The sequence below is a fragment of the Chelonia mydas genome, chromosome 1, assembly GCF_015237465.2.
Source record: "Chelonia mydas isolate rCheMyd1 chromosome 1, rCheMyd1.pri.v2, whole genome shotgun sequence".
Lineage (NCBI taxonomy): Eukaryota > Metazoa > Chordata > Testudines > Cheloniidae > Chelonia > Chelonia mydas.
This window is the reverse complement of record NC_057849.1, coordinates 223,187,900-223,204,748: the sequence shown is the minus strand read 5'-3', so window position 1 is coordinate 223,204,748 and position 16,849 is coordinate 223,187,900. Positions and strand designations below refer to the sequence as shown.

At 38.3% G+C, this 16,849-nt stretch overlaps 1 long non-coding RNA gene across 5 annotated transcripts in view; it reads left to right on the top strand.

The window, feature by feature from the left end:
* The window catches only part of LOC114019152, a 353,232-nt gene that overhangs the window by 253,529 nt on the left and 82,854 nt on the right, over nt 1-16,849 (top strand). The gene's annotated exons all lie outside the window — the stretch shown is intronic.

Below are 16,849 nucleotides of genomic sequence, written 5' to 3'. Positions count from 1 at the left end.
ACACTAACAGGGCCATGCATTGGATAGTGACAGTTACTTTCAGAACTGGCTGTTGTACTCAATAATGTTTGTTAAAATACTTTGGGCTCAATTGCTCAGCACCACATATGGCTCAAAGAAGGCAACTGCTGGAGTTAAGAAGGCATCTTTGATGACCAGTTGGACAATGGAGAGGTGTGAAAGAGAATGGGCCATGCAAGAATGAACAGAGGCAATGAGAGGAGATGTAGAATGTGGTAGTGGAGATGAGCTCACACTGGCATGCAGATGACCCTGTGATGGTCGGTGAGCACAGAATTTGAAGTGAAAGCAATCAGCATTGCACTAGCACTCAGCAAGCTGATTTGTGATGTGGCAAAACCAGTTATCTGTTGATCACTGTTGTGTCATTTGTATGGAGGTGCATGTGATGGTGACCATCTGCAGCTGGGTCTTCCTGGTCTCTGTGCTGCCATTGTTGACAGCTTTGTACAAGATGCACTTCATCCACCAATCATTTTTTTCCTGTCTTGTCCACTACATGATGTCTCTTCTGCTAGCCATCAGACTCAAGCATTGCCAGTAGCTGTGGCACTTCCAGTAGTTGTTGCTCTGGCTGGCCTCATTCTTTGCTGATAATATACAAACCTACCTGAGCAAGGAGTATGATTTCCATCTGCTTAAAGGAAGAAAAAGCAGCATGTCATCTGAGGGCCCCTAAAACACAAATAAAAAAAAGAAAAATCTAGGTAGGCCATTTACACATTATGACCCTCATTTTAATATTAAAAAAAGGTCAGTAAAACGTATTTATTCATTCATCCAGATGCTCTTCTAGGCCCCAAGCCTCTGTTTTGTGATCTGTGCAGGCAAACTGATACACCTGTGTGGAGCCCCATTGATTTCACTGAGGTTCCATGCAAGCCCAGCAATCTGACTGTTGCTGATCACGTTGCAGAATTGTGGCCATAATGAGCTACTACTGCTTTAGGATTTCATTTTAAAAATTAATAAATTAGGCTCTAGGTTAGTACACAAGACTCCTACTTTTAGAGATCTGGGTCCAAAGTGAAAATGGATTTCAAGGTCTGAACCTGCCATGGCAGATATTAATCTGTATCACAAAATTATCACCGAGTTTGGCACAGTTGATGTTCAATGCTCAAGGCAGCCCCCGGAATGGAATACAGGATTAAGGTCAGAGTATTACCAACCGCAAACATTCATTCAAAAATCATGAGACTGGTTTAAATACCATAAGATGTTAATAATAATGTTGGAGGTCTTTTTATTTTCCATCTGGTTTTTGAGCCTTTAGCATTCACATTTTGAAATGTTTCTCCACAACCATGAGGAATAGAGATGGGGGGAGAGGGGAGATAGGGCAGCTGAGAATGAAAGCCCTCTATTCACATGACTCCAGGATCTGGGAATTTAAAACAAATATCAGTTATTTTGAGAGTTGGTAACACCATGATCAGGCTCTAATCTGTTCTAGTAGTCCCATACTTTTATGAGACATATATTCACCTAACAATTTCTTTATAAAATCAGGCAATGATCAACGTTTGTATATTTCTAAAATTATATTTGAGTCTACTTCTGTTATCTGCTTGGTGAAGTAACTGAAGTATAAACTGCTGTTTTAAGGTGTTTGTTACTAGTTTGTTTGCTTTAAAGTGAAATTAAACAAACTGGTGCCATATAATTCGTCAGGTGAGTGCAATGGTATTTTTTAAAAAAATCTCAGGTGGCCAAAAAACATATGCAGTGAGGTTTTGTATATTTATTTTAATCTGTCCTGACTGATCCTGCTCATTTTTAAACCTCAGATTGCATAAGCACTGAAGACTAAATTCTACAAACAGGGAGATCCATTTGTGGATCTCCCAGTTGTCCATGAATATCTGTGCATGAGCAGGATACCAGAAACAAGAATGGGTCTGACCCAGAATATCGGACCTGACTGCACTCTCTTCATCTTTGGTTTGAATTAAAATCTAGATCTCAGCTTTCTGACTATGTCCTATGTCTAGTTAAAAAATTTGGTCATTCTTCAACCAGTCGCTAGCTATCTTATCTGGGTGTTGCATAAGCTTGTGGTGTTGATTCCAGGTTCCTTATTCTGGTTTCCTGAACAGTCTCCTTAATAAATCTCTAACTTGAATTTACAGGGTATATAGTTAAAACAGGGAGAAACTATCATCATCAGAAGCCCAGTTGTTTGGAAGAGAAGGTGCACAATAGATAATCCACAAGAAAAAGGTTATGCTGGACTGTCCAGCACAGCAGTAACAAGTCAGGTTTACTGTGTTATTTGACATGTAAGTAAAACAGATGTACTGTCCCTTTCACATTGCTGGAATGCATGCAGCATACAGTAGCAAACAGTACTGCTGTTCTGCTTTACAATGCAGATAATTTCTACTCTCTTACGTTTTCCCTCACACTGGTATAGCTAGCTAGTTGAAATTTATATGCACACTGGCTGATCTGTTGCTCTGTGCTCCATGGTATAACTACAGTCTCCTGGGGCAGACCTGTCATTACACACAGTGTGATCACAAAGAGAGTGGGTGCAGTTAGAGAAAGATCTAGCAGTGTGTTAATAAAAGGCCTAATGAAGAATAAAAATTCCCTACCAAGAATACTTTAAAAATTGTTGCTTCTGGGAAATCAAAATTATGCACCAAAGAATACATTGCTACCTCGACGCAAGCTCTCAAAAATGGGGCCCAAGTTTTAAATGTAGGTGCCTATATAGCATGTTTGAATGTTCAGATTTGCATGTATGCATGTAAAACAGACATGTATGTGCCTAAGTTTATATTTGGGTATCTAAATGTAGCATTTGGACCTCCTATATTAGCATTCTTTTAAAAAATTCATCCTATGATGTTGAAAAATGTAAAAAACAAGGTGTGTAGCGTTTTCACTTTACCCAGAATCTGGTTTTTCAGGTTTTGATGAATGAATTTCCATACATATTTCTGAGTTTGTTTGTGCTGAGAGGTGCTTTCTTTCTTTTGAAATTTCAGTATATTAGTCTGAAGATATGGGCACAACCTCCCTAGAAAGAACATGAAATTTATGGCACCATAATTATTCCTGTTTTAAACTAATAAACCACATCTCAATCTTCATCTAAGACACAAACTGAAACCTAAAACAAGGGAAGATTTTTTCACTGACCCTATCTGCAAGCATTCTAGGAAAGCTCCTTTGAAATTTTAAAGGTAAGAAAAGAACCTAGCCCTAAAGCAGAAGTAGATATCTAGTTTGGATGTACAACTGTAGAGTAGAGAAGGGATAGTTTGTGTGTGCACATCTATGCCAAAGTGTCCCCTGAAGCAATTCCATTTAAGAAAATGATTGTAATTTTTTTCCACAAATGAAAAAGGAAGCAACTGTAATTCCAAAATTATTTCCAGGGTATCCTCATGCAGAGATATTCATAGATAGAGATAGATTAACATAATTGCAGAAATATTTTGCTGTGCAGTTTAAAACAGAAAATACATCAATTCCCATTATGTTTATTTTGCAGTATTTTATACCAAAGTAAAAAATGTTTAATCCTCACAAAAAAGTTTTAATGCAGTATTAAAAAGGCTTATTATCATCACAAAACAATGCAATATATCCTATTTTTCTTATTTTACAAAAAGTAGCAAAAATATGTGCACTGCAGTGCACAAGAGAATTCCCCTTGCTTTGCTCGTAGCATTTTTGTTTTAATTTTAATTTTGTCGTGAATCAAGTTTAATGTCAAAGTATACGTAACGTAAACAGTAATATCCAATAGCCATATTCATTTTTCTATGCTTAGTGGGTGAAATTGAACCCCCCCCTATTTAATGGTCTATATATCAGTTAAGTACTATTAGTTGTGATTCTCAAGATACCTTGTCCCGCTGGTATGTAGGTGCTGCTGGGCTCATCATTGCAATACCTAACTGATGTAGGATCTTAAGTCTCATTTTACAAAAGGATTTAGGCACTAAGGAGCCAAAATCCCCTTGACAGTCCATGGGATTTAGGCTCCTATATGACTAAATCCCTTTGGAAAATGAGATTAAGTTTTCTAAATCGGGCATTGCACTGCTGAGTGCTGCAATGCCTAAATCCTTTTAAATATCTGGGCCTTTCTCTATCACTGCATCTTAGGGCTTCATTAATATAGAGAGAGAGGGGAGGGAGAGAAAAAGAGAGTATGGTTTCATAAGGGTACCCAGATTTCTCCATATTCTTGAATCTTTTTCTCCCGCTTATTGCTCAATTCATACATTCAGGAAAAACAAACCAAGGACCTGATCTTGGAAATATTCGCTATTGGGCATAGTGTATGCTACAGCTTGTGCATCCATCACTCCAATGTTAAAATGTTTCTAATTCTACCTTAGTGCTCATTTTGTATCTTCCATATTTTGGCCAGCCAAAGTAGCAGTGTCTATAGATTTATGGACAATGGACTTATTTCTAGCCAAACACAGATAAGAGTCATACAGCCAGAAGCATATCCTCAGTCTTTGCATACCCCCAGTTCTCGTTAACATTGACGGGATTATCCATCATAGAAAGCATTGTAGTTGGTAGTGTTTGCAGGATTAAGAACCAAGATTACTTAATAATTTCACAATATCATTCACATCTGTATTTTTTATCTGGCTATCCCCTCCTGTGTATCTCTGTAAGAAAAGGAGATACATCCATATTGTCGGATAATCATTCTGAATGCAGTTGGTAAAAATGGTAGCTGTAGTTATGGGTCCAGAGCTACATTTCTTGCACACCCAAAACCCCACATTTATGTTAATTAAGATCCATAGAAATCTCTGTAAATATATAAATCTGTCTGTAAATCCATTGACACTATTACTCTGCCTTCCAGGGTCCAAATATAGAATAAGATGAACACGATAAAACTAGTGGTTTATAGGAAGCTTGGTTTACACCAGCATTAATTTCTTTAACATAAGCAATATTATGCATGACTAATTTTCTTGATTCAGTGTGTATTACACCAAAGCCCTAATCTCTGTGGGGCCTCTTTACTTAACAGGCCACTTCTCTCCTTAGGCATTACTGCAATAGTTGACAGCAGAGAGCCTGATGCTGGAGCTCCTTGATCTATAAGAATGAGAAGTGCTGTGAAAGCAGTCTCTGTGAGGATCCTTTGGCTCTGGTTGTTAATTCCCTCACTCCACTTAATTCAAAAAAGCCTGAAGATGTTGACCATTAGGTCACACTGTTAAGCCATATATTTGTGCAGTCATTTGGGGGAGTTTGTGTGGGGATTTGGATTTGGATTTGGTATGAATTTGGGTTTTGTGGGATTTTAGGCATGGAAATTTTATTTTTGTGAACTGGCTTCTTTCCGGTAATGAAAGGTTATTAGTTTGGTGTTTTTTGTCTGTCTTGGATTATATTTTTAATGATCTGTTAGAGGTGTGTCTAGAGGCTGAGATTTGTTGCTGTCTATACACTGAAACCAAATTAAGAAAAGAAATAGTTCACAATAAGAATCATGTTATAACTAGACCTGTTTCGGCCTGAGGTAAATTTAGGCTTAAAGTGGGAGTATCTTTTTTTATTAAGAGAGCTGCAAAGTATACTGCTGCCTTTTGATATATGTTAGTCCAAAAATACACATCATTTTAAGGCAAGGCCAGAGAATAAACTTAAAACATATATTTATTAGGTTTATTAAAAATTGGGTAATCTATTTTGAGAACTTCTGTGCATAGGCCTTGAGTTGACCAGCTACAAAATGTTGAATTTCAATCCTGGGGAAAAAAATCCCCGGTAATCAATAAAACCAAATAAAATACCCAGCAAAGTTCCTAGAAATAATCAACATAGATACTTGCAGGCAATAAATCTCGAAAACACATACAGCGAGTATTGACCCATTGAAAATAGCAGAACAGTACTCTTTCTTTTTTTGATACCTCAACTTTCCTAGTAATAATCTGATTGCTTGAAAAACTAGCCAGTTTTTCTGGGGTTAAATATATTACATTCAGTATTCTCCTAGTTCTACATGCATTTTCTTCTCCAAATGGTTCCTCTAATAGTTCTCTCTTGGGTATTCATAAGAGGCTTTTGCAGAACACCTCCAATCCTATTACTGTTCAATAAATCTTCCCTAAAATATGTTTACCCTGGGTATTCTTGAGGAAAAAATTATCTTCCATGCCTCAAGTTCTCTGCACAGGTGACGTCTAGTCTCCCAACAACCACAAATTGAAACAGCATGGTTACGGATCTAAATAGAAGAGGAAGTTTGTGTATCTAAACTTGTCTCACCTGCTGTAAAGTGAGAAATGAGGCATTTTGAAAACAGCTGCAAACATAAAATCAGACTTACTTTGATCACTGGCATTTCAGCCCTGGGTTGCGCGGAGGCATGTGCTTAACTCCCTAAACCAAAAATGAAAGGGTAGAGTGGGCGCAGTGCCTGCTATATTTCTTGCAAGAGAGACAAGGAGGGGTGAGGTAATATCTTTTATTGGACCAACTTCTGTTGGTGAGAGAGACAAGCTTTCCAGCTTACACAGAGCTCTTCTTCATGTGACCTGAAGAAGCGTGATCTGTAAACTCAAAAGTTTAAACACCCCTCCTTGTCTCTTTAATATGCTGGGAACAACAACAACACTGTGTATTTCTTGAGGTTAATTTAAATGTGTCTACAGCAGGAGATATGTTTGGTTGCACTGCTTTTGCTCTCAGCTGCAATTTTCTTTATAATTCCACAATAAATTATATAATTTGAACTATTCATACCAAGAGCTTTGGACCCATCTGTGAAAATAGATTCTTTTGTACACCAGGGATCTAAACTTGGCTGGTGAGAAGTACATATGGAAAATGGACAATGCAGTTGATCCAATACTAAATCCCTCCGGCAAGCCTATCATTTAAGTGTAGGCTCCTTTGCAGTCCACAGGAAATGACTGATAATCCTCTTTTGTTCAGAGAAAGAGCATGCTGGAATATAAATAGTGTAGGTAACATAAAGAATAAGTCGTGTCCTCAAGTTATCTAATTTATTTTAAAGGTACTGGCCTGCCCATCCAACTTAAAGATGGTGATACTAAACCAGAATAATACTCGGTTGGTAACATAACCTGTTATTAAGGTTGCATGACACTTCCCATTACAAGACTCTGTTTTCAGTTTCTTATAACTTTGCCAGATTTAAAGGTTTTTCTGAAATTTTCCATGTTCGGGTATCTGCCACAGGCTGAATTGTTTTGGAAAACTTCAGCCAAAACAGTTTAGCTGTTTCCAAGACCAAGGCAAGGGAAAAATAGGCTCAGTTCTGTCTTTTGTTAACTTTTGAGTGCATGACTTTGCAACCTTAATAATTTTCTTTTAGCGTAGGGTTGTGGGGTATTTTTGTAAACTTAAAACAGGTCCTCTAAACATAGCTATATTTCTGCTCCGTTGTCTAATATTTTGTCTCTGACAAAGTAAGGGGGAAATTCTTTCTTTAAAAAGTATCATGTTTTCTAAAACATTGCACAGAGATAAAAAAACAAGACAAAATATTACCACACCCTTCTATACACTATAGCTTTCTATACATTATGTCCCTGCACAAGAAGATGTGGTTCTGCTACTTCCAAAACTAGAGAAAACAGAAAGACTTTTGGGGGTGGTGTTGAAAGGTGAAAAGAAGGAAGGTAACTTCATTTCCCAAGAGAGGAACAAACATGAGGAGGCATATTCCCTTGATGGTATTCATACTATTTGCTTACAGATATTATATATATATAAATTACCAGTATGGATGCCAAATATTTCTACAATTTTGCAATCTCTTCAGTCTCTCCAATATCTTGTTTGTATCAATAATCAATGAAAGATGAGTGAAAAAAGCAAAACAGTTGTATTTTTCACAGCGGGTGTCATTATATTAGAGATCTTAATTAGGAATTAATACATCCTGTGGCCACATTCTCAACAGCAAACATATCAAATTGTGGTAGTTTATTATTTTTAATAAAATCCAAGTATTGATTTTCTAGAAACAATGTTCTTATAGCCTGATCCAATACCTATTAAAGTAATGGAAAGACTCCATTGATTTTGATAGGAGAAGGTCTGGTTATCAGAATAATCAGCCACATAAATGAACAATATTTGTTGGGGAAGAGTCAACACGGCTTTCGTAAAGAGTCAACACGTGCCTCACTGATCTATTTAGAATTCTTTCAGGGTGTCACCAAACATGTGGGCAAGGGGCAAACAAGTGGATATAGCCTACTTGGACTTTCAGAAAGCCTTCGATAAGGTCCCTCACCAAAGGCTCTTAACCAAAGTAAGAAGATAAGAAGAAGTCCTCTCATGGATCAGTAACTGATTAAAACATAGAAAACAAAGGGTAGGAATTAATTTTCATTTTTTTCAGTGGAGAAGGTCACCCAAGGATCTATACTGGGACCTGTACTGTTCCACGTATACATAAATGATCTGGGAAAAGTGGTAAACAGTGAGGTGGCAAAGTTTTCAGATGATACAAAATTACCCAAGATAGTTAAGTCCAAAGCAGACTGTGAAGAGTTTTGAAGAGATCTCATAAAACTGGATGACTGGGCAGGAAAATGGCAAATGAAATTCAATGGTGGTAAATGCAAACTAATGCACATTGGAAAACATAACCGCAACTAAACATACAAAATGATGGGGTTTAAATTAGCTATTACCAGTGAAGAAAGAGATCTTAGAGTCATTGTGGATAGTTCTCTGAAAACATCTGCTCACAGATGTGTCTTGTGTCACAGTAATCAAAAAAGCTAACAGAATGTTAGGAACCATTAAGAAAGGGATAGATAATAAGACAGAAAATATCATAATGCTACTATATAAAACCATGGTATTCCCACACCTTGAATACTGTTTGCAGTTCTGGTTACCCCATCTCAAAAAAGATATAATACAATTGGAAAAATTACAAAGAAGAACAACAAAAATGATTAGGGATATGGAACAGCTTCCATATGAGGAGAGATTAAAACAACTGGGCCTATTCAGCTTGGAAAAGAGACAACTGAGAGGGGGATATGATAGAGGTATATAAAATCATAAATGGTGTGGAGAAAGTGAATAGGGAAGTGTTATTTACCCTTTCACATAACGCAAGAACCAGGGGTCACCCAATGAAATTAATAGGTAGTGGGTTTAAAACAAACAAAAGGAAGTACTTCTTCACAAGACACATAGTCAAACTGTGGAACTTGTTGCCAGGGGATGTTGTGAAGGCCAAAAGTATAACTGGGTTAAAAAAAGAATTAGCTAAGCTCATGGAGCGGTCCATCAGTGGCTGTTAAAAGATGGTCAGATACGTAATCCATGTTCTGGGTGTCCCTAAACCTTTGACTACTATAAGCAGGGGCTGGATGACAGGGGATGGATTACTCGACAAATTGCCCTGTTCTTTTCACTCCTTCCAAAGCATCTGGCACCAGCCATTGTCAGAAGACAGGTTAGTTGGCTAGATGGACCATTGGTCTGACCCAGTATAGACACTTTTATGTTTGTATGTTATTTGAAACATGACTGACACATGTGTAAATGTCAGCTCTCTGTTCATGTCCACTTGGATAACATGAATCATGACGGGGATGAATCTCCTCTTAACACAAAACTAAAACAAACAAACAAAAGAACATTGTTACTTTATTGCACTGGAAGCTACAATAGTCAGAAAATAACCTTTTGTGAACTGGCTCTGCCAAAACCAAAGATAAGAACTCTCAATAGATCTGCTCAGATTTTGGTTTTAGAAAAAGTAGCATGTGCTATTGATGACGCACTTCAGTTTATCAGCAAAATGATTTCTAAGGGTAAAATTTGGATCTATTATCGTAGGCACTAAACACTTGAGTCATGAGGACTCTGTTATAGCCAGTAGCTTGACAGTTTTCTTTAGGTATTTTGGAAGGCATACTTTTTTGGTAAATTACCTTCCAAAATAATTCCTTATTAGAGTGGAATTGCAGTGCATCTTTGTAGGTGCCTGCTGTGTAGGGCCTATTGGGTTGTCAGATCTTAGCACACGTATAATCTGTGCAGAACACAGGTGAAGTGGGTTTGGCAAAGATGACTTAAAGCTCACTTTTACACTCCCCCAATCCACATGCTGCACTGTGTTGGTCCCCCCATGAGGCAGCTCTACAGTAATCCTGGCTTCAACATCCCCAAGTTAAAATGCAGACAAGAAAGTGTAGTAAGAGCCCTACATTGGCTTTGTGCCGGCTTAAGGCCGTAGTATACCAGCTATGCAGTTCAAAGCAGTGGCATCTATATCAGAGAATCTGGTCCATAAATATTACCTGATGGCTAGTATGTATTTTCCTTTACATTGAGCCTTTAATAAAGAGGGCTATCTCCTCTCAGCCTGCCTTAGAAAAGGGGCATTTTAGATATGTTTTTAAAAGGGTAGGTTTAGACACTTTACAGTTGTTCCAGAACCCTGTCTGGATTGCAATTCTTACTGCTCTTGTGTGGCTTGTAAATTCTTTGAACACTTTCTTCCTGAGGTGTCCTATTGAGAACTGTAACAAATGTCATGCCTGATAATACACATAACAAGAAGAGCAAGGAAGAAAGGTATCTTGTGGATATGGGGACCTCATGGATGCGGGATCTCTGATGCCTTTTGATGAAATTCATACGTAGGACATCTTGTAGAATGTGAGTAAATTGTGGGAAGGGTCCTAAAGAATCCACGCTTGTGCTGAAGTGTGAATGCAGAAGGTTTTATTTCTTACATGAATGTGAAATTGGCACGATCACACAGACCGCTCCCCTTCCATAGGCAACCACACGACATCACTGCACCAATGGTTAAGTGAAAATATTCGTCAAATGCATAGTGCACTTTAAGCCTTTTTTTAAATGCTGAAAATGTTGTTTAGCATCTGGAAATGAGGAGATCAGCACTATTTGACCAGCCAGCTCTTTTTGGATTGTCAGCAGTGCTCCATAGATCAAAAATGTATCTAGCTTCAGTAGCTCACAGAAGGATGGACATAATCTGGAAGTCCATCTGCAGCATACATTGACCCATTCTGTACAGTCCAGGAATGAGCAAATGTCTAGCCTTTTTGGTCTTTTGTACTTGGGACAGCTGAGAGAGAATTGGCAGATGAATTACCACATCCCCTGAATTGAAATTATTGAGGAGATTGTCTACAGACACCAACAGTAAGGACAGTCCGGGTTCGGGGTGGGGAGGGAATCACACAATAGTACCATTTCTGAAGTTTTCCAGAATATTGACTCTGCTGGAATGCTAGGCAGTCCTTAAACCTTACTTATACAGTATTGCCATTGACTTAAGTGGGACTATTTGCTTGACTGCGGATTGCAAAATTGTGCACAAAGTTTCCATATTGTGGGGTTTTAGTATAAATCTCTGTTTTATGAGTTCTATCTGAACACTGTGCCTTCTCCACTCAGGAGTGGACTATACTCCACCTTGTGAAGTCTTTGTTGTGATAAAACAAGTACCATAGTTGGTACAGGATCTGTCATTTCTGAACTGCAAAACACTTGATTCTAACTTGTTCAGTAGGGATTGGTCAAGAAAGTTGTAACCTTGTTAAAAATTCCACCTCCAAGAGAAAGGGCTTGATTTTTTTTAGCCAAGCTTCAGTCTACTCTTAATTTCATGCATGCAATTTTGCACCCTCAAATAATTGTGCCTACAGTTCACTATGAGTGCAATTGGAACCCTTCTAATTACCTGATCTATGGACATAATTATTTGCAGACTCCAAATTGCACTTGTAACATTAAAGGGCTTTGCTGGAAATCAGGTCCCATCTCTTGGCCATTATAAATTGTATATCTGTGCCACTTATCCCACTGTACAATGTATAAGGATCTGAGTACCTTTCCAATAATTATAATATCCTACTTATTAAGAAAAATTTAAAACAACATTCATTATGGTGAGGGGCTAGTTTCTCTGTAGTTAAGGTTGAACCTAGCTTCCTATTATAAGCCCACTTTTAGCCTTGCTCCATAATTTCAATTGCCAGATGTTTGTTCAGTGGAGGTTTTGTTTTGTTTTTTAAGTTTTAGGCAAATTGGACCAACATGTTTGCACTTTTTGAAAAAAAAATGTCTGTGTTTTAGCACATTGTATTTTCACAATGGTTTGACCTAAGAACTTCATGCTTGTTTTATTCCTGTGGTCCATGTGAGGAGTAGTGCAAGAGGAGAGTTGGTTATTCATTTGTTCATGTATTAACTGATGTTTTCACATATGTAACAAATTTGGATGACCCAACAGCACCCTAACACCCCACTTCAGGCCGGTACATACTTTCTAATGATTCCTTCTTCTAAACAAGGAAAAAATTCACAGCTCTGCATCTGTGAAGCAACTACTCAACAAGCTCAGCTGGAGGGAATGAAGGGGAACTCTGTTTCTATGGAGTTTAGTTGCTTTCCAGGAGCAGAGCCTCAGTCTGTTTTTCAGAGCTTAGGTCCTCCATTAGAGCACAATTTCCCTGCAGCATAATTTCCCCTCAGATCCATCTCTCTCTTGTAGAGTTCAGGTGCTCCTCAGGGGCATGAGTGGTAGGGAGACAAATTGTCTCCTGCAGAGCTGAGGAGCCCTGCAGGAGTAGGAGAAAGTACACTGCTAGATGATTTGACAGATTTAAACAAAGCCGCTGGAAATTCCCAGGCAAAAAAAAATTATCTACAGTCAAGATTGAGAGACTTTGTCACTTTTACTATAGCAAACTCTCTTTCAAATAACACTGAAGTTTTCTTGACGTTATTTTCAGAAAGCCTAGGAATTCAAAGTAAAGGTTTCACTTTAAAAAAATATAGAATATTTCAAAAATCTTTATTAGCTCATCAAAACAACCTGAAGTTTGCCCCATATTGCCATCCAGACAATAATCAGACACTGTGAGGTAGCTTAATCTATCCATCACACATGTTCATCTCATCAGTAGGCTGATGACTACTTAAAGCTGTTAGTAAAAGCTCTTGGATCCAAAACCAACAAAATTTCTGTCGTTGGTACAAGGAACAGAGAAGCGATGAAGAATGGCTGATAGCCTAAATGGATGTAGTTAACGTGGTTTGGGTAACCCTAACTCTGTATTCACCCATTTACAGATGTGTCTGGGGACTCTGTAAAATGGACCCTCAGATTTGAATTTCCAGGCTTTCCAGTGTCTGTGTATTTCTTGATCAAATTACTGTGCTATAGTACATTTTTGTTCAAGAACATGATAGATTCTTTCAGCCTTAACTGCAAGTTAATGAGGGGTTTTTTTCCTGTACGGTGAATAGAATTGGGTTGGGTCTCCATTATCATTTTCAGATGCCTTAATTATTTCAGTTTATGCCTTTAAGTTATTGGCACAGCAGCTAAAACAGATATGTCCTGGTTCTTTTCTCAAAATACGTGCTTTTGGCTACTATGGCTAGTACTGTGGTTTTAGGATCATTTTTCTTTTAATAAGGGATTTTAATTTTCTTACATGAACAAACACAAGTAAGTTATTTAATTTCACAGAAAAATCATCGGAGGTTTTCCAGTCCCTACCTCTCACCTCAAAGAGAGCCTTTCTCTCAGCAAACCTAAAGCAAAACCTGTCATCTCACTAGCTCCATTGAAGTCACTTAGCAAGGCTGCAAAAAAGTAGTGTACATGTTGTTTTGAGTTAATAGGCACCTGTCTACCACATTTTTAAAGGACACAGCACTAGTTTGATGCTGAATCTATACTGACATTTAAAATGTGTTAGCCTGTATTATATTTAGGGTGCTAACACAGTTGCACATAACTACACTAGACATAGATGATATTTGTTAAAACCTGGTTTACAAAACCCACTCTGAAAATCAGGCTTCCTTAAAATATCTCAGTCAGGTATCCAAAATTTCCAGTCACCAAGATCATCAGATTTTGAAATCTACTCGGGTAAAAACAAAAAATGAATTAAAAATTATTTCAGTCATTACACCGGATCCTGAGTTCTTATGTCATTTTTTTGTTATTTTAAAGTCATATATTTCTAACTTATAAATGTTTCAGTGTGAAAGACTCATGCAGATAGGGAACCAACGGATTGACTCTACCGGGGAAGCAATGAAGCTGATTATACACAAAGTACAGTCAAATGCATGAAGTTGAAAACTGAACAAATAGCAAAATATTTTTCTGTTCACTTTCTTATACAGTGTACCTACATATTAGTTTTAACAATAGTAGATAAGAGAAATTCTGACAGAAGTGTGTTTAAAAAAAAGTGTAATGGTGTCTTTTTTAACATAGTTGCCTAAATCTAGCTTTTAAAGGGTCAGTTATATACTCTTGGGGGAAATTCTGCATCAAAAAAATTAAAATATCTGCACACAATATTTTAAAATTCTTCAAAATTCTGCAAATTTTATTTGTTAAAATAACACTATATAATCATGCCAGTTTCAATTATTTTGGTAATTTATTTCAAAATACCTGTCAGCAAGTATGTCTGCAACAATACAGACACACACAAAAATTCCCCCAGGAGTAGAGAGTTAAAGAAACCCCTGTGACGACCAGTTACTGTTTCTGTGTCCCCTTTCCCCGCCAGCCCAGTCGGGGGGGGGGGGGCAGACACTCACACCCACTTCCCCCCAGAGCCCAGCCATGGCCCTCCCAGCCCAGCCACTCACATCCCTGCCACAGCCCAGCCAGGGGACCAAATACTTGCACCTCCTTCCCCCCCAGAGCCCAGCCATGCCCCCATTCTCCAGCCCAGACACTCACACGCCCTTCACCCCCACCCCACCCTGGAGCCCAGGGATCCAGAGGGAGCAACAGTCTGACGAGGGACCCGGGCTTGCAAGGAGTTTCCTGCATGCCACCCTCTCCTTCCCTGAGGGTGTGCTGGGAACTGCAGCTTCTGGGAATCCACCACCTCCCCCTGTCCTTGTCTTCTATTTGTGAGCTGGGCTCTGCTGGGTCCAGCAGCCACTAGTGGTGGTCAACATCTCTGCAGCCCATTTCTTTGCAGGGGGGAAGGAAATTCTGCATGCACAACATTAATTTCTGCAAAATTCTGCATTGCGCAGTGGTGCAGAATTACCACAGGAGTAGTTATAACAGTTAAAGCAGTGGAAGGTGTTGAAAGTTTAGAAAATGCACTTTATATTTCATTAGCAAATAGCTTTGGAAAACCCTGATTCCTTGTACCAAAGAGTTATCACATAGTACTGCTGTATGACTTTTGGTAGTGCTTTAAAGGTTACTTAAAACCTTTGTGAGAAAAGCAAATAAACCACAGCATAATCAGCATATGGTGCTAAACTATCAATCTTGGTTGCATATTATGACTGAAATGCAGCTGATCTAATGAGGAAAATATTATTTGTGAATAAATTATGCAGTAATTCACGGGGGTGGGGGGAACCATTAGATTATTTGGTGAATACCTTTTGGACATCGATAAGAGCTGACCAGATATGAAAAATGCTTTTACAAATAAACTGTTAGCAACAATTATTTCAACCAGCGCTAGACTGAAGATTTGCTCTCTTAAGACCTGGTCCAATTTCTGTTGAAGGAAGTGGAAAGTTTCCCACTGACTTCACTGGGAGCTGGATCAGGCTTCTGAGCTGCATGTGTATACACATTGTGGCGGGTTCCCCCCAGGGTGCCACCTGGAACTGGGGTACCAGTGAGTGCCTGACCCACCAACCAGGGCTCCCTCTCACACTGTACTGCTCTGACAAGCTGCAAAACCTTCTAGCCTGCACTTTCACCAGCATACATACAGATGGGACACACCCAGCTGCAGTTACATGCAGGCTCTCTGACCAGCCTCTGCATAGGAAGGCTACAGTTAAGGCAACTCCAAGCTCTCCAGGCGCACACCTCCTCTGGAGTATAAACCCAATATTATATCGTTTTGCGCTGCACAGGGAACTGTTCAGCGTAAGCTCATAAAATTCACCCCCTCACTCAATGTGGAGAGGAATATGCAACAGCATTTGCCCCGAGTTATGATTACCACACACTTCACTCAAACTCACTGGTTTAGATAGAACAAAAACAATTTTATTAACTACAAAAGAAGATTATAAGTGATTATAAGTGATAGCAAACAGATCAAAGCAGATTACCTAGCAAATTAAAAAAAAACGCAAACTAAGCTTAATATACTAAATAGATTGGATATGAATAGCAGATTCTCACCCTAAGAGATGATACAAGCAGGCTGCAGATTCTTAAGGGGCAAGCTGCACTTTTTTCCAGCGTGGAATCCTTAGATGTTTCATTCACAGGCTAAAAATCAGTATCACGTACGTTATTTACTATCAGTTTTATTTGGAAAGGAATCTGATTCTTATTTTGAAATTTGAAAAAACAAAATTGATAAATGTGTTTTTGTTAAGGAAGTTCCTGAAACACACACACTTTTTAAAAAATAATTCTGGCTGTGTCATGACTGTAGCGTTGCATAACCCTTCTAGTGTTGTCAGATTTACCCAAATGTCTGTGAACTTGATTTTTGGAAAAGTTCTTCCTAGACGGTCAGACTTCAACAAATTCATCATCTGTAGTGTAATTCAGGATGCCTTATGCTGTTCTATATCCTTGGGGCCAATTTAGATAGCTGCAGTTTTGTTTTTAGGATAGATGAACTATCAGAGGCTACATATTGTATTTAATGTTACCCCAGTATTCATGGAATTTATTGTAGCAACATTAATTCCTAGCAAAGATAAAATTGTAAAGAATTTAATGGTGACCACTGTACATTTAGCACTGTGCAGACATTCAAAGTTTGTGTCTGAGGAAATATAATTAGGAATTATTTGCTAGCTTTCAAGAAGAGCAATAATT